General features: G+C 38.3%; 1 protein-coding gene across 1 annotated transcript in view; it reads right to left on the bottom strand.

Annotated features, from left to right (window-relative positions):
* Bach2 (BACH transcriptional regulator 2) overlaps window positions 1-25417 on the bottom strand; it is a 334683-nt gene that overhangs the window by 126797 nt on the left and 182469 nt on the right. The window contains exon 3 of the mRNA XM_077801923.1: window positions 18530-18678. The gene's annotated coding sequence lies outside the window, so the exon portion shown is untranslated. The remainder of the gene's footprint in view (window positions 1-18529; window positions 18679-25417) is intronic.

Below are 25417 nucleotides of genomic sequence, written 5' to 3'. Positions count from 1 at the left end.
ACCCCAGTCTGGAGCTTGTGGTTGGGTATGTGCTGAACCAGGTTCTGCAGGGAGCTGGGGATGATCTCCCCCTTAGCCAATCTGACTGTGATTTTCCATGAAATGAACACTGTGAGTCTTTAATATGTTGGGGTTGTCTGGTTTGTGGCTCACCCCCTCACCTGCCAGTGCAGCAATCTTGTCTATAGCAATTCCCAAAGGTCCCAAATGACCCTAGTAGACAATGACTTATTCTAGTTAATGGGGGTAGGGGTGCCATTATCATGAAATCACAGGTTTCACTGTGGATAGTTTTAGCTGCAAGAAGATTCTTGTTCTGAACTCAAATCTCTTTCTTATAACTTCTATCTTTTGGTCCTGCTTTTTCTAGAATAACAGTCTGAATTTCAGATATCTAAATATAGCTATTTTGTCTCCTCTTCTTTCTATTTTCTCCTGGATACCTGTCCTTTGTTCCTTCAGCCACTGGTTAGAAGACACACTTCTAATATGCCCTTTCTATTCCTGATGCTCTGTGTGTGAATCTGCTTCCCTCCTCAAAGGTACTTTTGTAATACTCCTAAAAAATGTAGATGCCAACAAAATCATTACTGCTTTTCTCTGGATATGACACTTCTATTGAAAAGATTAGGATAAAGTTAAGCTTCTTTGGCAGCCACTTTGTGAACTCAATAGAGAAGTGGATGAGATGAACCCCATGATGAGTGCCAGGAAGGAGATAGGTATTGTGCTGTGGGATGACCAAGGAGGGGTTGCAAATTTTGTCAGAAAAGAGCAAAAAGAAGCTTCTTAATAGAGACGAGACTTGAACAACAACTCAGTGTAAGAGTGAGCCAGGTAGAAAGAGTGGAAGATTCTTCCATGTAGACAGGATTTTGCAAAGGTGAGCTGGTGTGAGAGAACATGGCAGCACTGCTTTTTCTTGTTTCTCCTCTTCTTCAATTCCTTTCTTCTTTTTCCAAACTTTATTTTCTGGTGTTCTTTTCTGTCATGGCCTGGGATACACCATGTTTTCCTATTTTAAGAAATACTTAAGCAGTGCAGTGATACACACCTGTCATCCCCGCTATTTGGGAGGCTGAGGCAGGTTGCAAGTTTGAGACCAGCCTCGGCAACTCAGTGAAACCTGTCTCGAAATAAAATGATGGCCGTGGATATAGCTCAATGGCAGAGTGCTTGCCTAGCCTGGGTGAAGCTCTGGATTTGATCCCTAGTACTAGTGTGGAGTTGTAAGTTCATCATGGAACATCTGTCTACTCTAAGCACTAAGTGAACACTCAATAACAAAGCATTGACAATGCTAGTGTAATAAATAGTTTTGGAGCCAGCTCGGCATTTCATAGATTGCTGCTCTACTTCAGTAACTGTTCAATTGTGGTAGTAAAGCAATGGTACCCCAAATATCAAATGGCAGCCAAGAAGCATTCCAGAGCTATAAGCTGGACTAACCTTGATATTCTGGTGGAACTGGAGAGGGGTCTTCACTCTTCCATCAGCTGACCTGATTTTTCTGTCCAAGGTTCTAGCCAGCAGGGATTGAAGTAAGGCATTTCAGGATTTCCAAACTGTCTCTAAGGCTATCATTCATAAATTCTTCTCAAGGAAGTTTTCTCAGGCTGGAGGGCAGACAGGCTTGCAGCCTCATCTGTGCAGGTAAAAATCTGAAAGATGCCCTGTGTGATAACTCACACACCTGTTTATTTCCATCCACTTGTCTCTTCTCTGCCTTTAGCCTCTCAGTCATTCAATCCCACCACTGTAAAGGGCACAATAACTCAAAGCTTCCCCTAAACTTCTGACAGGTGGATGAAGAAAAACACCTTTCACAAATCCATCATATCAAAGGATGGAAGAGAGAACAGAGCTTTCAGTAAAGAACCCTAAACATCCCACCAGAAAGTCCCAAACAACCCTGAAAAGTGAGAATAAAACTACCAAAAGCTGACAGAGGGTAATAAGCATTACTTCCAACCCACACTTGTCCTTCTAAAAAAAGCCAACTAGCTACCGAAAAAACCCCTGAAATGTATGAAATCTAACATCGTTAACATATTTCCTGTCCTCACATAGCTTATAAAAATGTTTCTGAGCTTTTCCCTGGCTCAGTTACAACCATGAGAAGGAGCAAAAAGGAAATGCAACAGATGGTACCGAGGGGGGAGGTGCTACCATCCTCTCTTGCAGTAATTTGTCTTCACAGTAATTTATCTCGCCTGGGCAAGATTTCAAAAGTTTTTCAGATGTACCGATGGCTTATTCCTGCTCAAGAACAATGCAGAGGAGGCTCCTTTAAAAGCTGCAGGTTATAAGGCATGTTTACTACTATTTTTGTTGTTTCTAAAAGAGATCACCTCAGCTTGCCTCCGATCCTCCCCATACTGACTCCATGAGAATCTAAGCTGGTACTGATACAGGGCTGACAGGTGGTACATGCATAATTAAAGATGACCTAACACAGAATGCTCTCATTCCTGGCATATTATCAGACACTTAAGCAAAGCAATTATCAGTAGGCAATCTTTTCTGTCAACAGAGATAGAGATGAAACATTTCTTCAATTAAGAGGATTCTGCAAGGATGCTGTATATATCCATCTGCAAACACTTGGAAGTCTTCGGAGTTTAATACTACGTCAGCTCAATGGGGCACCCCTGACCATTTAGTTCGTCCTCCATCCCCAACTTCCACTTTTCCTGAAAGGTCACATTTCAAACATGGAAACCAGGACAATTTTGAGGTTTTTCAGAGCCCCTGACAAGGAAATCTCTACGTTTTTTTTTTTTTCCATAGCCCTGCTGAGGTTTGCAAATACACCAAGACTCCCCTAACGGCTCAGAGCAGAAAAGAATAGGGTTCACATTAAAGCAAATTCAATTAAAAAATTCCCTTCCAAACAGGATTATTCCCTCCCCATGCTCCACTAGTGTCAAAAGGATTTAGAGAATTATTATCAAGCCCTAAAACTTCATCTTGAATCTAAGTGATTTAAAGGATTTTTTCTCAATTCGGAAGAAATAAGTATTATTCAAAGAAAGAAGGGTCTTCACAAAACAGATGGGGTTCCCATTCCAGGTGAAGGAGGGAGAGGCTCTGCACTTCCTAATAGAGGGCTGTGATTTTTATAAATTGTAGTGCATGTGCTTTATATAGATGAATGCATTTTAGCGTTCCTTAGAAGAGAAATTGCTTTAATGTTATAGTGAGACAAGTGATTTTCTTTTCTGTTTTTCAAGGGTGGTTTAGAAGTTAATGGTTTTTTGAAGCCCATATAAAAATTGCCTTCTTCAAGACAGAGAACTTCACAACGTTTGTGGTAGAGATTTGGCCACATTTCACAAGAGATCTTATTGTTTAAATTCTTATATCCTTATGTCATGAGTGAACAAAGGACCTTATTGTTCATCTGAACATGTCTTTATAGAATCTCTGGTGGTAGAGCTGTGTTGTTGTTTGCATTTTTTTCCTCATCAAGTCAGAACAAAAGTCTCTTTTTCTGCAACACTGGGAACTTGGGAACATGGCAGTGTGTGGCAGCCGCTGTCAGTTGGAAACACCATAATGATAATATAAGTGAAGTGCTAACGTTAATGGGTTGACTTCTGACAAGCAAATCTAGGTCTATAGAAGTGTCTTCTACACAGCAGACTTTGTGGTAAAGCAAAATAGAAGCACTTAACAGGACAATTAAGAGTCACCCAGTAAACTCTCACGGTAAAAGGACTAGCGGCCTTTCAAGATGTGCTTTACTGGGAAAATACTCCATTCAGAATATTAAGAAGAAAATACCAGTCGTCTTTGGGGAAAACATAATCAGGTAGAGGGGAGGTGGTGATAGCGGGATCGTTAATGGGAGCTTCAGCAGGACTCAAAGCTCAAGTTCATTATATTTCTCAGAACTAAGAATAGCTTCTGAATGAGTACTCACAATTCTCTACAGACCTATTTCTCCTAAGGAGCTCCCCCATTCTCCCATTCCAATTTTAATGTAAGAAAGAGAAGAGAGTACAGCTAGACCCGGTTAGGGAGGTAGGAACAAAGGAAGCTCTTTGGAAAGGAAAGACTCTGAACCAAATCCATTTTAGTTGCTGTCAAATCTCACCAAGATTCAATTCAGAAAAATGCAAAGATACAATTTGATAAACATGCCACATAAAAAGGCCAGTGGGGGGAAAGGGCATGTGTAATGTTGTGGTAAACAACAAGACACGTGTGATTTCCCAATCAATGTCATGGATGAAAAGAACATGCACGCCACTATTAAAGTGAACATGATAAAAAAAGGGGGGGGAATTCAGTGACTCTGTTTAGGGAGAGACTATTATTTCTCATAAGGAAATTCCTGGATTTTATAAAGTTTTAGTGAATAAAACAAAGTCTGGCAGACAGCCTTTCTATGCTGAAGATGGCACGTGGCACATGACGGCTTTTGTACAAGTAGATGTTAATTCAGAATTATCAACTAAAACATTTTTTTAAGGTGAGGGTAACTGAATCAAATAGAAATATCCACCATCTTATTGTTAACCAAGTTTTCTCCTGTCTGCCCTTAGATCCGGTTTTCCAAGTATGTTGATTTTACTAAGTTTTATGATTGGATAAAAAATGAGACTGTAACTATGGCTACAAAACAAACTAGATTATGATACCTGATATGAATAGTGTATTATTTTGGCAAAAATAAAAGTCAAATACAAGATATTATTATAGCCACCACTATCTATGTGTGCTACCATTTCAGAAACACTGCCAAAAGCCTGCCACTTGGAAGCCTTGTAGAGACATTCTATAGAATCCCAAGCATTCTGTTTTTTTTTTTTTTTTTTTTTTTTCAGTTTTAGTTCACTAAAGACAATATATGATACCTACTTAAGTCAGGGCTGGGGGTGTAGCTCAGTGGTAGAGGACTTACCTCCCACATGCAAGGCCCTGGATTCAATCCCCAGCAATACACACACACACACACACACACACACACACACACAGACACACACATACATCATACACACACATGAGAAACTCAGAATTGATATTCATAACCTATATATTCAGGAGGGGACCTTTACTTTCCAGCTAAGAAGTGATCCTGACTAATTCTAGAGCACCTGGTACTGGCTTTCTTAAGACCTGGCATTTGGACAAAAGTGAACTTCTATGACTTGGAAGGTAGCAATGTAATTGATGTGCTTATTTTCTTTTCCTAATTGCTTCCCAGAAATGGTGAGACAGATCAACCCCAAAAGGGTAACCCCCTACTTCACTGCAGGGAGACAAGAAAATAGAAGTGAAAAAAAAAAACAACAAAAAACAAACCAGTTTTCCCCCCACAAGTCACACTCTAAGAATCAACTGTTCTTAACTTTGAGTTTTCACAAAATGAAATGTTATATGCCAGTACAGACTCTTTGCCTTGGGGATGGAAGGTCTGAGAGGTGATTGGTAATGGAAGAGACTAGGACACACATGCTCTTATTAAGGCAGGGCTAGAAAAGAAATAAGTGTTACTGAGAAAAATGAGAATTCAATCCTCACAATGCATGTTGGATCCTCACAAAAATAAAATAAGAGCAAACTTATATTGAACACCTACTATTACCCAGTTGTGAATAATAAGAAAGAGAATCCAACAGAGACCACTTTATAGAAATCTACTCGCATTCATTCCCTTATGGTCAAGTGTAACCTGTACTCCAAGCAGACATGATGTTCTTTCACATGTACATGTCTGTCGCTTCTATAAACTAATTAACAAAGGGGAATACAAAGTTCTCCAGGGATAACAGAAACCAGTGACTTCCATCCCTGCAGCCAGTCGCACTGCAGTCTCTTCTGCTCAGTGCTGACAGCCTTCTTTCCCCTCCTCTTATTCCAACACAATGCCTTCAGGTCTAAGTAATGTAATTTACTAGAGTGGAATTCCCTAGGTACCCTGTGCAGCACTTGGTGACAGTATCATTTATACTCCACAGTGTCATGGCCTGACACTGATACATAGGCCTTCATCCCTCATTCACAGCAGAGTGTGCAATTTCACCTTCTGCTGTGCCCTTCTGTGGTGTGCGTGTACAAATTTACTCCATTCAGTCCTAATTACAAACCTTGGTTGAAATGCTCTCATTAGATTTATATTTCTCATTCCAAATGTCAATCTTATTGAAAATTTCAGTTTTCTTGAGGATTCATCCATTAGCAATAAACTCTAAAGCATTCCATGACTGAGTGCATTAAACCAGCAATGTGGACATGCACTTAAAATACATCATTAGAGTAAATCTCCATTGCAAATGCTTTACATTATTCAACCAAAGGAATAATGAGACAGCCCGGCCAGTGCACTCAAATTGCACATGAAGGAGAGGTTAAAACTGGCTGCTATGCAGGAAGAAGTGCCTGGTGTATCGACGGGGATGCATTTCAGAATCTCTGTCTTTCCTTAGGAAGGTGTGGGAGGGAGTCAAAGCCAGTCTAATTTATCACTTTCTCTGATCTATGAGTTCTACAGAAACTTCAGATTGTGGCAAAGTGTAATGAGGATGGCAAAGATAGTGGTGTGCATATGTGCAAAGATAGTGTGTGTGTGTGTGTGTGTGTGTGTGTGTGTGTGTGTGTGTGTGTGGCGGGGGGAACCAAAGCTGTATCTGCAATGCCAGGAACTTTGAAAGTCACCTGGAATGATTTCCTCAGCCTGGAAAACATTCTTCCATTTTACTCAAGAGGGAAAAACGGACAAGGCAGCACTGCCTGGATACACTGGAGGAAGCAGAATATTGTTTTTAATAAAAGACAAATCTTCCCGGCAGAGCTAACCTGAGAAACGGCTCTGCTGCAGATTGACGACTCGTAACATTAAAAACCCAGAAAATCTGATGATAGCGCTAATATATAAATTAAAATCAGGAGTGGTATCTGAGACAGAGCTGGTATGACAGACCACGGAAAGGAAAATTTGAAGTAAAGTTTAAAAAAAAAATCTAGCGAGAATTTATTAAGTGATAAAAGTAAGCCATCCCTATTTCCTGCACCATGTTTTAATTCCTTAGGTTATTGGTCTCATTTATCACTTCTTGTCAGGTCCCAGGTGAGGCAAAGTCAAGGTGCTGTCACAGTCTTTTTTTTTTTTTTTTAATTTGATAAATGAAGAAATAGCATCCCAGAAAGGTCGTGGGGAAATCTGAATTCGAACTCTTAGCATCTAATTCTACATGTTCTAAAAGTTAACCCAAAAAGTTACATGATGCCTACAGTTATGACTTTACATTATGAAATGCAAAATAGATTTAATTTTAATAAAAAACTGGTGGGCATAAAAGGACTCCTTGAAGGGCAGGTATGTATTACATGAAATAGAAAATAATTTGCAAAAAATAATGAAATAATGAAAATAGAAGTTAACAGCAATTGATTTCCTTGCATCAGTATTTGGTCATCTGTAGGATTAATCAGTAACCAGAATTATAATAGATGCAGTATTTTCTGTAGGGAACTACACCACCACAGAAGCTAATTGTTCCTGAAGTTTTGCTCATTCCCACCTGAAATATTTAAAACCTTGCTTGATTACAACATTAGCGCACTCTTTCATAATGCACGCCAGCAGGTACGACAATTAACATGCACAGATGTTAGAACTGAAATATCCATGTTTAAATAAAAAACATAGTGAGAGGGTAAAAATAACTGATTATGCTCAACACAGTGCTAATCTTAAAAGGAAAGAGAGGCTTACATTGTGCTCATTTGATTGTAGAATAAAAACAACATCCTAGATAGTATTAGTAACCAATGAAGTACCAAATCACTCTATAAGTGCCTAGATCCTTCTGATTGAGAAACATGAACAAGAGGCTGATCCTTTGTGCATTTAATTCCAAAATCTGTACTCCAGGCATAGAGAGGAATTCCCAAATCCCTGAAATTCTCCAAGGATGCAGCAGCACAAATAAGAATAATACCAACATCGGTTTACAGAGCATTGGCTTTGTGCTACAAGGTACATAATCTCGCTGAATTCTCACAACTACCCTATAAGGTAGGTTCTATTCCTATTTCCTTTTTCAACAAGACACCCAGGCCTGGATGAGGTTAAGTAAATAGATCAAGGTCAACAGGTAGCTAAGTTAAGATTTGCTCTGGGGTCTTTTTTTTTTTTTTTTCTCCCAAAGCTCTTATCTTACTTTAAGCACTGCACCATGCTGTCTGCCATGGTTGGAGGAATGTAATTTACAGTCTTCATTTCTCAGAGGCTTCTGGAATGACTGCCCTCTTGACTCATCTATTTCACAGATTACATCAAACTGAAAGGCTCAGAACACTTGCAGACATTGTCATTCTTTGGAAATGCCACAGCCACTCAGTCAGTGGAACGGGACAGCACCATCTCTGGGATCACGAAGGCACAAATTTCCCTGTGATTGCTGACGCCATCTCTCTTTGGGGTTTCATGTAGCCGCAAACTGACATGTTATCACTTACTGTGGTTGCAGTAGACTCAGAAGCCAGATGAAGGGGAGTTTTCACATGATTAACTGATCCTCCAACATCTGTGTCCATGGAGGGCACTACAGGGCAGGTGTGTGCTCATCCTTATCCCCTGCTCCCTACCACCCCATCCATATACACGCACACTATTGCCAGTCTCTAGGGTGACACCACTAACAGACCCTTTCCTTTCTGTTCTGTGGGTTTACAAGAAACAACAACTTTCTAATAATGAGCCAAGAAGATGGATGTCGTAAGACAGCATTTCAGAGAAGGCAATTGCTTTTTAAAAAGATTCAAGGATTCGGCCACTTCTTTCATCCTTCCATTGACACAATTTGTAAATGTTTGGGTTGTGCCTTTCTTCCTTCAGAAGGGGAAAATGCTGATAAACTATCACATGCCGATAAACAGCGCCAAAAAACCTGGCTGCCTTTTGCTATTTAAACAAAGACACATTTATTTCCCAATATACCACTTACCAGACAAATGCAAAGATGTGGGCAAACCAGTCATCAGAATTAACAGAGTGATTTTGCTTGCATTACATATTCTGATTTGTATGAATCTTATTTTTAGCCATGCACAAAGGGCAATAAATGGAAAATGTTATTCTAACCGCTACTTTTTCTGGGCCACCCACACTGCTCCACCTACCGCACAACTTCACAAATGTAAAAAACCCAACCCAGGGTTTGTCCTAACAAAGGATGCAAAGTGTCTAAAATGCGTGACATTTTTTCCAGTTAGTGTTTGTACTTTCATTCTTTTTCTGTATCAGGACTTTCAGGGAAAACAAGGTTGACTTATCTCTGGGCACATTCAAAGACTCTAACTTGGTATGTAATTCAGTAGAGATGAGCCTGCCATGAACTGCACGCCAGTCAACCTTCAGCAAAGAAATATATCCCAAAGTTTTCCTATCTATTCGAGAAGGTGAATACCTCCCTTGTTTTGAAACAATGAGGATTTTTAAGAGTTCTTCCAATTAACCAAAGTGCTGTCAGACACATAAACAATTCTAAAACACAGCCCGATGTCAAGAATGATTCTGCCAAACTTTAGTCAATAGCACTTTCGTTCTATCTGCTTCTAGCTTCAATGGATCATGCTTACTAAGCCACAGTAACCCCTGCCATCCCTTCCCTTCTGCGAGCATCTTACTCTGTCTGCCGTAACCACACTTTACAGCCCATGGCCTGAAGCTCACACCAAGCATTAACCCACACATGGATATCACTGCAGAACCAGGCACCTGATGTTTACAGACAACCACAGCAAATAAGGAAAAAAAAAAAAAAAAACAACTGATAAAAGGATGTCTGCCAAGGGCACAGACAGGATAGAGAGAACAGTTTATTTTTGATCACTATCTCTTTAGACTTCTAATGAAAAGTTAAGTTATTAAGATCTTAAGGTACCAGAGAAACCTGTTCCTCTGAATCCCCTGCAAAACCACAACAGCAAACGCATGCAGGTAGAGATGAATATTTTTAAAAAGTTTAGTTCAAAAAAATAATTAAAGGAGTCAACTCTGAAAAAGGCATCTTTACCTGTGTGCTTTCTCATTATCCAGAGACTAGAGGAAGGGTCCTGCCATCCCTTGGTAGTCAACACACGCCCTACAGAGCCGAGAGCTTCTTTCCACAGTGCACAGTATTTGAGCAGCGCTGATGCGATGTTTCAGAAAAAATCTTTTTTTTGGTTTTAGTCCACTATTGTCAGAACTTACGACTTGTGTTGTAAAAACACAGGCAATTAAGTATTATGAAAAAGTGGGTCATACACCACTGAGAAACAACCACACCGCCCCCAAATCAGACACCAAATGACTGTGCTGTGACAAGGTGGGAGGGGTCTGAACACAGCGAAAGCAAAACTTTTATGTGGTGAGGAGCATTTTAGTTTTCACTGGTTTAGGTTAGAGAAAGTTAATCTCAATGTCAACTACAAAGCCAACTAACTTTTAGCATGTTCTTGAAATTATATGATTGTTAATGTAATGGGAAATTTCGATACAATGTCATAAATAGTCTGAGGGGCAGTCTCTGGCTCCAATGGCATGCCCATCACTGAACTGCCAGCACTGTGACTCAGTGAAGCAAGGCGCTCAAAAGGAAACCGAAGACAAAGAGCCCAATTCTCATCATCCACATGGGTGTCTCCTTCTCCAGAGGAGCATCAAAGTGCTGTATACCACTTCCCATACCAGTACCCAATCAGGCATCAAGCACGACTGCAGATATTTATCAAAGCATTCTTCAACTGATGTGGGAAGAAGGTAAAATGGAGTTACCTGAACTGTACACATTCAGTCATCTGTCATTGAAGAGCCACAGAAATATTAACTCAAGTCTGTCTACACTGAGTCCCTGCTAAATGCCAGGACACCAAAGATCTGAAGGAATACAGAAAAAAATTTCTGCTTTCAAGGAACTTATTATCTAACATAGGGGATGGTGAGACCTAGAGGAACCAGAGACAAACACAGGCCATTTTTTTTTTAAACAAATACATCTCTTCTAGCAGTTGCTTACTGAATACTTTCTGGTCACAGACAAACATAAGGTTTGTGGATCACACTTCTCAGATGAATCCTTTAAAAATCCAGTTTTATCAAAGGCCTTCCTAATCTTGGCTAAGGGTTAGGATTCTTCTCAACCCTAAGTCCCAGCACTCTCTAAAGGAAAGTAAAGGGATCCCAGCAGGACCCTCAGAGCCTGACATCACACCAGAGCCATCTGAAGAGAAGCTTTTAGAAGAGACATAAGGATGCAAAGTAGAAAGAAAACACTCTGGGGGTGCTGGGGTTGTGGCTCAGTGGTAGAGTGCTTGCCTAGCACATGCGAGGCCCTGGGTTGGATCCTCAGCACCACATAAAAATAATAAATAAAGATATTGTGTCCAACTAAAAAATAAATATTAAAGAAAGAAAGAAAGAAAGAAAACACTCTGGTTCACAGTTCAAGGTGGCAGATACTCAGATATTTGAATGAAATTCTGTTACCATCAATTATAAAATTAGAATTTTATTGGAATTGATATTATTGGGATTGCGGATAGGAAATGGGATCTGTCTAAATCAGTCTTTCTTATTCATGCCAAATTGGCTTACAGTAAATTGATTACTAATTTTTAAATAACTGGAACACAATCAGTTGGCCTAACACCTGTATATAAGTGAATCTTCCTTTTACCATTACAGAAGTTCACAAAGATCTTGCAGGGCCATTGAACATCTTTGATTAGCAACATGTTGAAATGAAAATACTGGCTGATAGAAACTTCCACCAGATAAAGATTCTGGTGAGTCCACATAGTTATCTGTTCTTATGAGAGTTGATAAATATAATTTAAAGGGGAAAAAATAAGTAACAAGGAGATTGTCCTGTAAAGTGACATGTAACATCATCATTCCTAAGTGCCACCAACTTGTTGGATGCAATCAGTGCAGAGTACTGTTTATAAATTTCTAATTAGTTAGTTGAAAAAGTGTGAAGAATACATAAAATATGAGTTAATAGGTCATATGAAAATTATTTTTGGATAGCCAGGATAATAATATGTAAATTATTTTTCTTCTTTTCTGTTATTTTACAAATTGTGTAGAATAAATATATGTGGTTAAATGCCACCTAATGATGTTTTGGTCAATGATAGTCATGGAGATCCCATAAGGTTATATTAAATAGTGTATTACAGCTGTTTGTGTAAGTACATTCTATAATGTTCACAGAATGACAAACTTGGCTAACAACACACTTCTCAAGACATTTCTCTGCCATTAAGTGACCCAAGGCTCTACTACTTTTATAATAAGGAAAATAAAGCTACTTCTGTTTTGATAAAAGGAACCAACTGTTCTCTCATTCTGGCTCTTTTTGGGGGGTGGGTGGGGGGAAGGTACCGGGATTGAACTCAGGGGCACTCAACCACTAAGCTACATCCCCAGCCCTATTTTTGCATTTTATTTAGAGACAGGGTCTCACTGAGTTGCTTAGCACCTTGCTAAGTTGCTGAGGATGGCTTTGAACTCACAATCCTCCTGTCTCCACCTCCCGAGCTGCTGGGATTACAGGTGTTTGCCACTATGCCTGGCGATTCTGGCTCTTTCTGGAAATTAAGAATACTTAACACATAGGACCCAGTATAAAAATTCAGCCTAGTGACAAATACAGCATGGAATACGGGAAAAATCAGACAGAGACAAAAGATTCTAGTTTCTAACTAAGCACTACTACAACTCCAAAAGTTCTGCTATTTTGCAAAACTTTGCAAATTCTGTTCTGGGGTGGAAGAGCTGAAATGTGTTTCCTCATCATGAAATTGGTTCTCCATACTTTCTAGCTGCAACAGAGCTATAGGAGCTAGTGCCTCTCAAAGACCAGTCTAATGGGTGTCCTTGAAGGATATGCTATGATCCCCTGGGTCAAATAAGGGCTCAGAGAGAGATATCATTTCATTAGTGACAGATGCTTACAAAACAGAGCACACAAATCATTTCTTAAAAAGTCAACAGGTTGAAAACTATAAGAACAAACTGATAAAATCATGTATGCTACAACTGGTATCACTTGGTGGGCAGCTTTATAATACAATAGAGCTCAGTTTCTTTAAAGACTTATAAGAAATATCATCTGAAAATTTCAATTTATATATGAACATATCTTATCATGCTGGTAGTATCTCTGTACATTTATGATGTATGCAAAGAGTGAAAACTATATTTTTAAAATATAGTTTTAAAAACTGAGGATTGAACCCAGAGCCTCATGTGTGCTAGGTGAGCACTCTACCACTGAGCCACAACCCCAATCCTGAAAAATAAATTTGATGATGCTGTGTGAAGAACATAGTTGTGAAACTGAATTTGTTACAAATAGCCATATCATAAGTTCTTCAGAACAAAACAAAATAAAACAAAACAGAATTGACTTTGAAATTTTGCCAATAGTTCCTCAATGACTACAGAAGCTAAACATATAGGTTCATGAAATTATTTTGTTACTCTTAAAACTAATGATATCACAACGTCTAGATATTTCCTACACAAGTACAGCACTGGAAAGGTAGTAAAAGGCAAAAAGTGCATAGTTTCTCAAGAAGAATAAAAATTAATGTTACGTTTTTCTTGGTCAACATTTTTAGACTATTATTGAGGGACAATAGTAGGTATAATAAAATTTCAGTTAACTAGACTATTTGAGGACAAGAAGATGTTTTTGATTTTCTGGTTAATCCATAACTAGAAAATGCTTATTGTTAAAGAGCTTTCCAAAACAGTTTCTTTTCCTAATTTTGAAACATTTGAACATTCTCAATGATTCAGCATGTCACTGTGATCAGCTACAAATATCCTCCAGGGTATGTTTCCCCCTTCACTGAAAACCAAAGCGATCTTGTTTTCTGAGTTTTGTCTCTGAAAAAGGGAAGTGGGGTGTGTGTGGTAGGGTGGGGTGTGTGGGAAGGGCTGTTGGGTGGGTGTGGGTGAATATGAAGGTTAGTTAATTCAGGTTCTGGTTAGTCAGATTCCAGGTAGCTAAGCCATCAGTAAACATGAATTTGGCATCTGAAACTAGGCTCCTCTGATTCCTCAGAAACACGAGGGTCCACAGGAAGGGTCCCCAAGGGTCTGTCGTTGCTGGCTTTCTTTATCTTGTATCATTTGTCTGAGTGTGTATCAGTGTGTCCATCCTCAAATTATGGTCTTTGAACTCATGGGACTACATTTATTTTGATTGGATTCTAAATCCACGTCATTTCAACTCAAGCATAGGATGTTGGTAGGTCCGCGTGGACGTTAGAGATGAATAAGCCCTTATTTTTGTGTTCCTTAGACTTGCTGATCTGAGTTTTCTTTTCTACAAAAACCTTTAATTCAATTTTCTTTTTGATATCATAGCAAGTGAGCCAAAACTTCCATTGCTCTGTCCTAGTCTCTACTACCTAAGTGAAGCAGCAGATTTGGAAAGTACGGCATGAGAATGAGGGGACTGACTACATATACATACAATACATATATACTATATATATATATATATATATATATATATATATATATATATATATATGTCTTTAAACTTTGATAACATTATTTCACCTCTGTTTTGAGTATACAGATTCCTTAAGCCAAACATACACATGTATGAGTGCATATATACACACACACAATCTTGATATCTTAAGGAGAAGGTGGGATAATTTAGGATAACAATTTCTCAGTTTTTTTGACACCATGGATCCTTATGTACTATGCCTCATGAATCCTACTCCTTGTCAGCCCCAAGGACATAGCCTGACAGTAGTGAAGGATATCTGAAGAAAATATGGCTAACTAGGCCTGATGAGAACCTATTGGACGTTTTTCAAGGTCAGCTTTCTAGAAACATTGAATTTAAAGCAAAAACCAAGAAAAGTAGGGTACAATGGACTATTCTGGTGGGTTTCAGCCTTCATGTTGGCCCCAGGGGTGCAGGCCACCCACTGACCTGCTCTGTGGCTTATGGATCCAATGCTGCCTGTTCTCAGTAGTGTAGAGAGTTGATGATGATGCATAAATTATACTTCATTTGGACATTGTAAAGAGGCATCATAAAAATCGGAAGCCCCATAGTGGGGAGCCCACCACTGTTAATTTCTAAAAGCCTTCCTTTTCTACTATGTGGACTCTTGTGACAAGTCCTCATTCACTGGTTTCTCCCTATGTGTCCTCCTCCAGAGAACCAGGCCTGTCATAAGCCACAGTTGAGCACACAGCTCTGTGGCACTGTTGGCACCGTGCTCTGGGATTGAACCAGTTTATGAACACATGCTGGAAGAACAGGAGCAGCCCTGTGAAAGGAGCGTAGGTGACAGATTTCCTCTGTGTGTAAATGGCATTTTGGTAGAGACTACGGATGTTAATGGCAAATTTCCTTGATGGTTTCCCACAGGTGTATCTTTACTCCAATGGGAAATCCATTCCTAAGACTGAGGTATCCTGCTCAGCAGATCCTTACCTCTTCCATCTTTGGAAATTGCCCAAAAGGTAGCAGGAAAAGAGGGGTGAGTGGTGTCATGGTCTGTTTTTATTCCCCCCTCACAAACTACAAAGTCACCACCAAGAATGAATTAGTGATTGTGCACAGCATTCTTGAGTGAAGGTGAGCCATGGGATTTGGGTTTAAAAAAAATTGTGGTAAAATGTAAGTAACAAAAATTTTCATTTTAATCATTTAAAAATATACAGTTTTGTGACATTAAGTGCATTCACATTTTAGTGCAACCATCCATCTCCAGAACATTTTCATCTTCCCAAATTCAAACCTTATATCCATTAAGCAACAATTCCCCATTCCTCTGTCTCCAACACCCACAATTCAACTTTCTGCTTCTGAATTTGGCAACTCTAGATGCCTCATATAAATGGGACCATGTAATGGTCCTTTTTGCATCTGCCTTATTTAGTATTTTCAAGGTTCATGTGTATGGTAACGTTATCAGATTTTCACATATTTTTAAGGCTGAATAATTTTTATTTATCCATTTATCTGTTGATGGACATCTGAGCTGCTCCCAGGTTTTGGCTATAGTGTATAATGCTGCTATGAACTTGAGTGTGTAAGTTATACATTCAAATTCCTATGTTCACTTTTGAGTGTGTACCCAGAAGTGAAATTAATGGATCATATGGTAATTCTGTTCAATATTTTGAGGGTTTGCCATACTGTCTGGTATTCAGCTTTTTAAAATTAATATACTTTAAGAGCAGTTTTAGGTTCACAATATTGAGTTTTACAGAGACACTCCAGGTTCTTGGAGACCAAGTGCCCTGCCCAAGTGTGGAGGGGGTGATCCAGGCTGGAAACTAAAACCCAGATTCACTTGAGGAATCACAGCGGCCTTCTTCCCTCCATGAGCACAGGTTACCCTACAGGAAAGCATGATGTGTAAACAGGGAGGTTCACAGAATGGCAAAGCAGGAGGAACACAAGGGACATTTGATCCAAGTCCTTCTTTCACTTCATGGTGAAGATGCTTCATAAACTGACAACTTTCCTTCCAAATGCTATATGGAATAACTAGCGCTTGATAGAGATGGTAAAGTCTTTTTAAAAAATTTTTATTTATTTATTTTTTTACATGAGCTCTATTATTATTATTTGCATTACAATTCTTATTACACCTTTGTACAACAATTTATCATATCTTTATATATAAGATATGTTGACACCAAATTCGCATCTTCATACATGTATTTTGTATAATGATGAGGGTCTCCTTCCACCATCCATGCTATTCCCCTTCTCCCTCCCTTTCCCTCCCACCCCTCTTGAGATGGTAAAGTTTGTAAGGATACAGTAACTAACTCTATCACTCTCAACTCTGTCATCTCTTATACCAGCCCATTCATCCTTTGGGCCACCCCAGAAGACAGCTCTGGGTTAATTCCACTCTAGAGTATTCCACCACCTATCACTTTTTGTCTTCTCTTCCTGACCTATTTCTGGGATTTGGGGCTCTATTAATGTTTAGAAGATAGATATGCTCTTTCATTACATAGTTGCTTGGCAATTGCTTTACAAACAGTGATTATTCTCCATTCTAGAGCATTATAATAAAAGAACTGTAAATCCTGAGTACTGCTTTGAATGATAACATTTATCATATCCAAGAAAAAATGTTATAAATCACAGTGATTTATCCACAGATTTAAAATGCCCAGCAATTTCTTGAATGTTTTTCTGGACAGCATCAGTCATACTATTTTTGCATTCATATTGACTCAATGAAGGAAAAGAAAAAATGTTTAAAATTTCTAAAATGGGAGCTGGAGATGTAGCTCAGTGATACAGTGCTTGCAAAGCATGTGTGAGGTCCTGAATTTAATCCCCAGCACCACACACATACACACACAAAAAGAAAAAGAAAAAGAAAAAGAAAAGAAAAGAAAGAAAGAAAGGAAGAAAAACAATTCCTAAAATGAAAGCTCAGAAATATGTAAAATGCATATCCATTCACATGTGTATAGTTGTGTGTATATATCCAGTGTGCATTTATTTAGACAAACTCTCCTACTTCTTTCTTTTATCATGGAATAAATAATTCTTATCCTTAGAAGACAGGTGATTGGCCTGTTTGATAGCTAACATACAAGCCAATCCTCAAAACATGTCAGTCCTGGGAACTTAGACCCCACAGAAACCTGAACTTGCTGACTTGGGGTATTTATTGGAGTTGTTGTCTCCCTCGAATGTGTTCTGGAAATCAAGTCAGACTTCAGTGTACGAAGGAGGAATAATACAATGATGATTTAGTTTGAAAGGTGACAATACATTCCCAATCCAGGGGAAAAAAGATTTCTCTTTTTGAGTGTATCTAAAAACATGATGAGCACACCTGCTGAAGGACTGCAGTCATTGTTTTAGACTAATAACAGCACCATTAGTCACATCATTTGAAAACCAAGGGCAAAGAATGACTGAGACCAGTAGGAGGAAGGCTGGCAGGGAGTAATGGCAACTATGTGGTTGGATTTTCAAGTGTGAAGGTCCTGAGTAGATCCTAAAATGTTTTGTTGAGATGTGTCAATGCATTAAGTAAAGTTTTCATATTTAATAGTTTAATAGTTTTTAATACTAAAGTCACAGTTTTATATCTATCATTCATCTTTCCAGTCACATTTGAGTTAAGGTAGTGATTCTCAAAGTGGAGTCCGTGACCTGGCTACACTAGCATCACTTGGAAAACTGTTGGAAAGCAAATTTCTGGCATTGACCTTGAATTCAGTAGAATTCAGATTTACTGAATCAGAAATTCTGGGCGTGAGGCCCAGCAATCTGTAATTTAACAAGCCCTCTAGGTAATTCTAATGCAAGCTTAAAGTTTAAAAACCACTGAGTTAAGGAACCACTAACATGGAGATTCCAACCCCTGCTCTTTTCCTCAATTATAACTCTCATGATACTTTGTTAAAACAAAGGTAATGCATATTTGCTTAGGCTATTTGTTACTATTACCTAAGAAAACTTTTATATTGTTTGGTTAAGGAAAAGAAACCTTAGTCAAAACTTACATATAATTTTTCCAGGTCCTGTCCTGGCTTCGAGTCTTAGGATGCAGGGAACTGGGCGAAGGGAGAGATGAGAAAGCTACAGTAATCCATTCAGACATGGACCCCAAAGTTTTGCAGGGCAACCTTGTGATAGGTCAGTGAGTGTCCACCTAGTGGAGAAGAGTTGTCCATTAATAAACTTTGAAAGTGAACAATTCCTGTCTTGCTCCTGCTATCTCACACCTGCTCTTTACAACCTCTCTACCAACTTCCTGTCTCTCTGGCTGTGTTTCTTGACCAAGTCACATAATAGAATATGACAAATGAGCCCCCAAAATGCCAGGGCTCCACCAAGGTAGAAGCCCTATGACATTTATTTATTTATTTATTTAAAAATAAATGACAGTGGAATGCTTTATAATTCTTATTACACATATACAGCACAATTTTAATATCTCTGATTTTATATAAAGTATGTTGACACCAATTCGTGTCTACATACATGTACTTTGGATAATGATGTCTATCACATTCCAACATCTTTGCAAACCCCCTGCTCCCTCCCTTTCCCTTCCACCCCTCTGTCCTATCTAGAATTCATCTATTCCCCCCATGCTCCCTCTTTCTATTCCACTATGAGTCAGCTTCTTTATATCTTTATATCACATTCGTCATTCGGCTTTTTGGGATTGGCTAACTTCACTTAGCATTATCTTCTCCAATGCCATCCATTTACCTACAAATGCCATGATTTTATTGTCTCTTATTGCTGAGCAAAATTCCGTGTATATATGCCAAATTTTTTTTTCTCCAGTCATCCACTGAAGGGCATCTAGGTTGGCTCCACAGTTTAGCTATTGTGAACTGTTCTGCTATAAACATTGATATGGCTGTGTCCCTGTTGTATGCTGTTTTTAAGTCCTTTGGGTATAGACCGAGGAGAGGGGTAGCTGGGTCAAATGGTGGTTCCATTCCCAGATTTCCAAGGAATCTCCATACTGCTTTCCATATTCATCAAATGATTGACTTGTAAAGTCTGACATTTTGTTTCTTTGATACCTTAAATGTGTTTATTTTTAAATTAGCAATATTTATTTTTCTGATGATGAATTAATATGTGCTTATTGTAGAATTTTTGGAAAATATGGAAGGTATAAAATAAAAAATTAAAGAGTAATGGCAACGTTGGCGCCAGTGAAATCACTAGTGATGTTTGTTGTGTGGGTCCTTAACCTGTAACTCCCGGGGTGGACACAGTTCAGAATTTAGATTTTTCTTTTAGATTTTAGAGAGTATTGTGATGCAACTACCACTCATTACATATTACCCTAAGGGATTCTGGAGTGGCACTCTTAATAAACACATTGAATAATTCTGTACAAAAATAGAGGCTTACTTTTAGTAGTGGGATAAAATAGTGCCTTACATTAGTTCAGCTCAAGTTTTTTTTTTTTTACCAAAACAATTACAAATAACATAATGTGACCAAACAACCCCAAAAAGTTTTTGGATTTAGAATTTTAGTTCTTAGAAGATAGATATGCTCCCTCATTGCATAGTTGCTTGGCAATTGTTTTATAGAGCAGACAAGGGATTGTGGATCAGTATTCTTTTCAGATACACAAACATATTCAAGAGTTTTGTTTCAACTTTTAAAATTTAATTATGAAATAAAATGTAAGTTATATGAATGCAAATATTTCCCTAAGTTATTAAAAATCACTTACAAACATGCTTTCTAATATTTATGTGATTTTATACTCTACAGAAATGCATTTTATTTGACTATTTCTTTCAGTTTTAGAATTACAGGTTTTGTGTTATTAGCTATTTCACTTTGAGGGATATATCTGACTATCAGATTTGTCTAAACTTCTGGACATTTTCTTAGGTGGCTTCCTAGAGAAAGAATTATCGAGTCAAGTGGCTTGAACTTTAAGGGTCCTAACAACCTTCTAGAGAGGCCACATGAATTTACACTCTTCCCAGAAACATGAGTGCCTGATGAATTTGCTAATTACCTACTTTATTATGGACACAGAAAGATCCACTTGCACCCCACACATCTTTACAAAAGTTCTAATCAGTGGTGATCAAACTTAGGATATTTTATTTTTTCTCAGAAGATAAAGAGCATCTTGCTGTTTTGTCATATGTCATTTGAAATGGGGTTAATGTAAGTTCACCATTGAATGGACCTCATTAGGCCCCACTGAGTCAGAGGTGCACAATGGGAAAGTCATGACTTGCCCATGCAACTTAACATGGAAGGGGTGTGGGAGTATAGACACAATTCACATGTTACCATTGAAAAGGAAACCACTGATTGTCTGTGGGCTGAAGATTCAGCTTCTGCAATACTGAGGGCTTTGGCTTCCTTTCTTTTCATGTTTTCTTCTTTTTAGACATTATGCTGTTCCTTAGCATGGCCTCAGAAACAGAATGAGATGTGAAGACGAAATCAATTATACACGCTAATAATGATGGCTCACCTTCACATGTGTATCAATATGCCATCTCTGGTGCCATTTGTCTTGCACAGGTTAACTCATTTAATGTTGGGTGCACTGGTATAAGAATAAGCGGCTGGCGAGTTTTGAAAGTATGTGCCCACTCATCAGGCCTTCTTATGCCCTAATATGTTTGAAGGAATGTGAGCTTTGTTATTTCAATGATCTATTGGAGCCTAGTGTTTTATTACCATGACGCCACGTCTGACTGTAAATCATGAATGATACTTTCCCACTCTTTTGCTAACACCATCTATAGCTCCTACACAAAGCAGAAAAATGATGCAAAGTCCAAGAAAATTGGAGATAAAAGTAAACTCACTGAAGGTCCTGTATTGGCATGAAGTGCATAATAGAAAGATGAGGGACTCTTACACAATACAAAACAGGTGTCCATGGAGAGACATGGAGGCATATCCATGATACATATTTTAACATGCATATACACGAATGTATTCTTCCCAACAGTGAACACAAATTAGGATTGCAACAGCAGGGCTTTTAGCCTCAAGTCCCTTTCCATTTATAGATTTTTCTAATAAGCTTTCTTTCTTTCCCCCTTTATATATATGTGAACTTATAGAATATTTGGTGTAGAGAATGCCACAATTTTCATATGCTAATAAGAGAAAATTAAAGCAATTTTTTTGTTATATTGAATGAAATAACCTTACTCTTCCCCTTATCTATAAACTCAGTTTCTGCACCACATACTATAAAATGGCTAAGGTGTAGGGGGAAGGGGTTCAAAATATTTCAACTTTACTCTGGAAGTGAATTAAATTTATCTTTCCCAATAGTCTCACTTAAAAGTAGGAATTGTTTCTGTTAAAATGATCCAAAGACCAAAGCTGTACTGAGAAGTGGACCATTTCCTTCACTGTGGCTTCTCCATCTATAATTTAAGAAGTATTCTCCTGAAAATTGGGTATCAAAGTAGGTAAAATGACTTATAAATGATTTTTCTTTGCCACAATCAGATGTATGGTTAATTTTCTAAGCACATGAGGACTCTAAGATGTGAAAAATAAGGTGGTAATAGAGGAAATGACTCCTCAAAGAGCATACTTTATTTTTTTAATTGCTTGGGTGGGGGAAAATCCAAAAAAAAAAAAATCACCACTAATAACACAAATGCTTTCCTGAAGCTCTTTAGATCCTCCAACTGTACAATCAGTATTTGTAAAGCTAATTACAAATTTGGATACTCTCATTTTAAAAATATACTTCAAAGCAGCCCACTTCTGTTTCAATGCTGAACCAAAGTCTGTGCAATTGGCACATTATCAAAGAAAAATAAATAATTAAATAAAGTGCATCACTGGAATAAAGTTACTACCTTCAGTGTCACTAAATCTTGAATGCCACAGGCTAAACACTAGTGAAGCCACATGGTTATGTTATCTTACGTAAAAAGAGTATACAGCTTTCCAAACCACGAGAGATGTACAGCTTTCTGCTCACACTAGCTTTTTTCTGTTATGTTGGGCAGGTGACTCACAGCCTCGGAGCCTAACACCTCCCACAGGTTCTTGTGAGGATTAAATGAGAATGTGTACAAGAGTGTTGACACACACGGAATTCTGGGCATCATTTTTCTTTTTAATAACAATTTTGTGAGGTATAAAGAAATCAAGCTATTAATCCCCATTTCACAGTTAAGGAAACGGACAGGAAGATGTTGCAAAACCAAACAAATAAAAAAGTTTCACATTAGGAGTTTTATGTCTGCATCAGCCACAAACTAGATGAGTGACTCTCAGGGACTGGATTTATTTCGTAAAATAAGAAGGCTGGATGAGAATGGTTATAAGGTCTTCTTGAGGCCAATGGTTCTATGATGCAAATCTAGACTATAGCAGTGATAGGGGAGGGGAGTCTCTTGAAAGACCCGGAGGAAGTGGTGTCTCCTAAAGGTGCCTCCTAAAGACATGAGGCTAAAGGCAGTGCCCACCAGTTCAAGGCCTGTCGTGCTGGGAAAGCAGCCTTGAGTAGTCTCCTACCCCTGGGGCATGGGACAGACATTAACTTACTCATTTGGTGGACTGAAGAGAGGTTTAGAGAATCCTAGAAAAATGGCTAATACTGCTGGGGCATAAGAAGAACGTAGTGGAGGAGCTTAAAACAGCAGGTCTTTATTAACTCATACAGATATTTTACTATTTTAACAACTAGTGTAGCTAAACAAATTTGTATCAACTGAACGTCAGTCTTGTCAACAATATCAATGTTATCTAGCTATCGGTCTCAAAGAGACAGCCACCTGGGTGGGCTACCTATCTTTCGTAGGTTGAGTTCCCACAGTGTGGGGCAAGAGGTATAAAAGGGCTCTTTGTATTGAGTGCACTTTACAGTCACATGGGAACTTCACTTTTAAAAACTGAGGCCACTATCTTAGGCCACTATTAATACTCTAATGGTGCTGTCTAATACCACTTTCTGTGCTGATGGAAACACCCAACCTTCGCACTTTTCCATTATGGTAGCCACCATCCTCATGTGGCTGTTGAGCACTTGAAATTTATCTTGTGTGAATAAGGAACTGAATTTTAACTTTAATCCATTTTAAGTAATTTAAACTTAAGAAGCCACATGTGGTTAGTGGACAATACAGCTAAATAGGTTGCCTCCTATCTTAGCTTTCTTGGAGGTATGTCAGAACCCAGAAGCCCACAGGTCAACACCTGACATATTCATTCCACTAGGACTTACTGGCCTCTCCCAGGCTCTGTGCACTGTCTAGATGTCTCAAAACAATGGTGAGTATGAGAGCCATGGACACTTCCTGCCCTAATGGCATTTTAAGCTAGATTGATTTCCAAAGACCTCACAAACTCTTGAAGTGGCTCACCAGACTGCTCTTAGGAAAAGGTGGGTGAGAACATATGGTAATGCTACACTAAGCATGAAAGCACTGCTTTTTCATTTCTTCATATTTACTGTTAGAGAAGCCAGGGGAAAGTTTTAAAAGAGATAATCTGAATGGTTACTATTCATTCACTTTCAAGTAAAGTGCCTATCCCAGATATGGGAAATTATCTGTATGTAATTCCCTCTTGCATAATCTTGAATTTACTTAACAGAAAAAAATCAGTGGGAACTGCATTCTTAAGCTAAGGAAAAGCAAATGGCATTTAATTACAACAGCAGTCCTAAAAAAGTACAAGAGGGTCTCCAGCTGCAAACAGTGGGCAAGGGAACATTTATACCAATTAGTTGTGAAATGATCAGGTTTTCTAGAAAGTACTTCTTGTACAAATAAGGCTGATTGCTCTCTTTATCCCTACCACTCCACTACAGGTGGAGGTATTTCTATCTACACCATGAATCTAATACTCGTAACATAATTTCTAAGAAATACAAAAGTGGTTTAATGCCTTTCTGATTTCCAATATTGCTCCCATGTCTCGTCTACCCTAATCACTTCTTCCTACCTTACTGGATTTCAGAGTGATGTGAAGAACACAAAAAACAAAATATGCAGAATACTGATTTATGTTTTTGTTTGAACCTTAATTCACATTTGTCCAACTTCAAGGACAGTGACATTATGCTTTTAGATACAAAGTTGTTAAACTAATTCTCTCCAATGTATTAATATCATCACTTAAGGTAAAAGATTCACTAAGGAAAAAAACCTGATATTGCTCAATGTCCCAAATGCAATGGTATGTGGATGACTACAGTAAGCCAATCTGATTTTCTAGCTTCAAATGCCACATCTGCCAACAGTCAGACTATCATTTTGGGGGTTCACAAATTACTCCTCCATATTTACACACACACACACACACACACACATTCCTTCACTTTTCCCCTCTGGATTGAGTAGAAAGATAATTTATAGTGGTCAGAAAACAAAACGAGAGTTCAGAACTTAGTTCCAAAAGCATTTATAGACTATTATCTTCCAGAAAAGGTGAAATCTCAAATATTTTGCTGGTCACAAGTTGTATAAAAGTATTATCAAAATTTTAACAACAGGTTTGCTGACATAAATGCTACCTCTAAACAGCCATGGAGTCTTTATTCATGTTTAGAAAGACTAAATGGAGTAGTCACACACCATCTTATGGCCAGAACGGTTTTAAAAGGAAAGGGGTAAACTGATGTTAATTTTTTTTGGAAACTACAGAGATGGATTTTTTTAATATACCTTTCAAATGATTTAGACAGTCATTTGAATAAAGAAGATGACCTCTGAATCATAGATCTTGTGGGTTTTGTTTTGCTCTACTGGCATGGGAAGGCAATAAAAGGAAATGTACTTTTTTGTTGCAATAGAGCAAGAAGGGGGAAAGATGTGGACATTTCAGACAGGATGGAGACAATTATTTAAGATAAAAAAGAAAAAAAAAACCTCTGAAAGTTTCCACTTACACATTTCAGGTGCTGGGAC

This window comes from Urocitellus parryii, chromosome 8 (assembly GCF_045843805.1).
Source record: "Urocitellus parryii isolate mUroPar1 chromosome 8, mUroPar1.hap1, whole genome shotgun sequence".
Classification (NCBI taxonomy): domain Eukaryota; kingdom Metazoa; phylum Chordata; class Mammalia; order Rodentia; family Sciuridae; genus Urocitellus; species Urocitellus parryii.
This window is presented reverse-complemented; position numbering and strand designations above follow the sequence as displayed.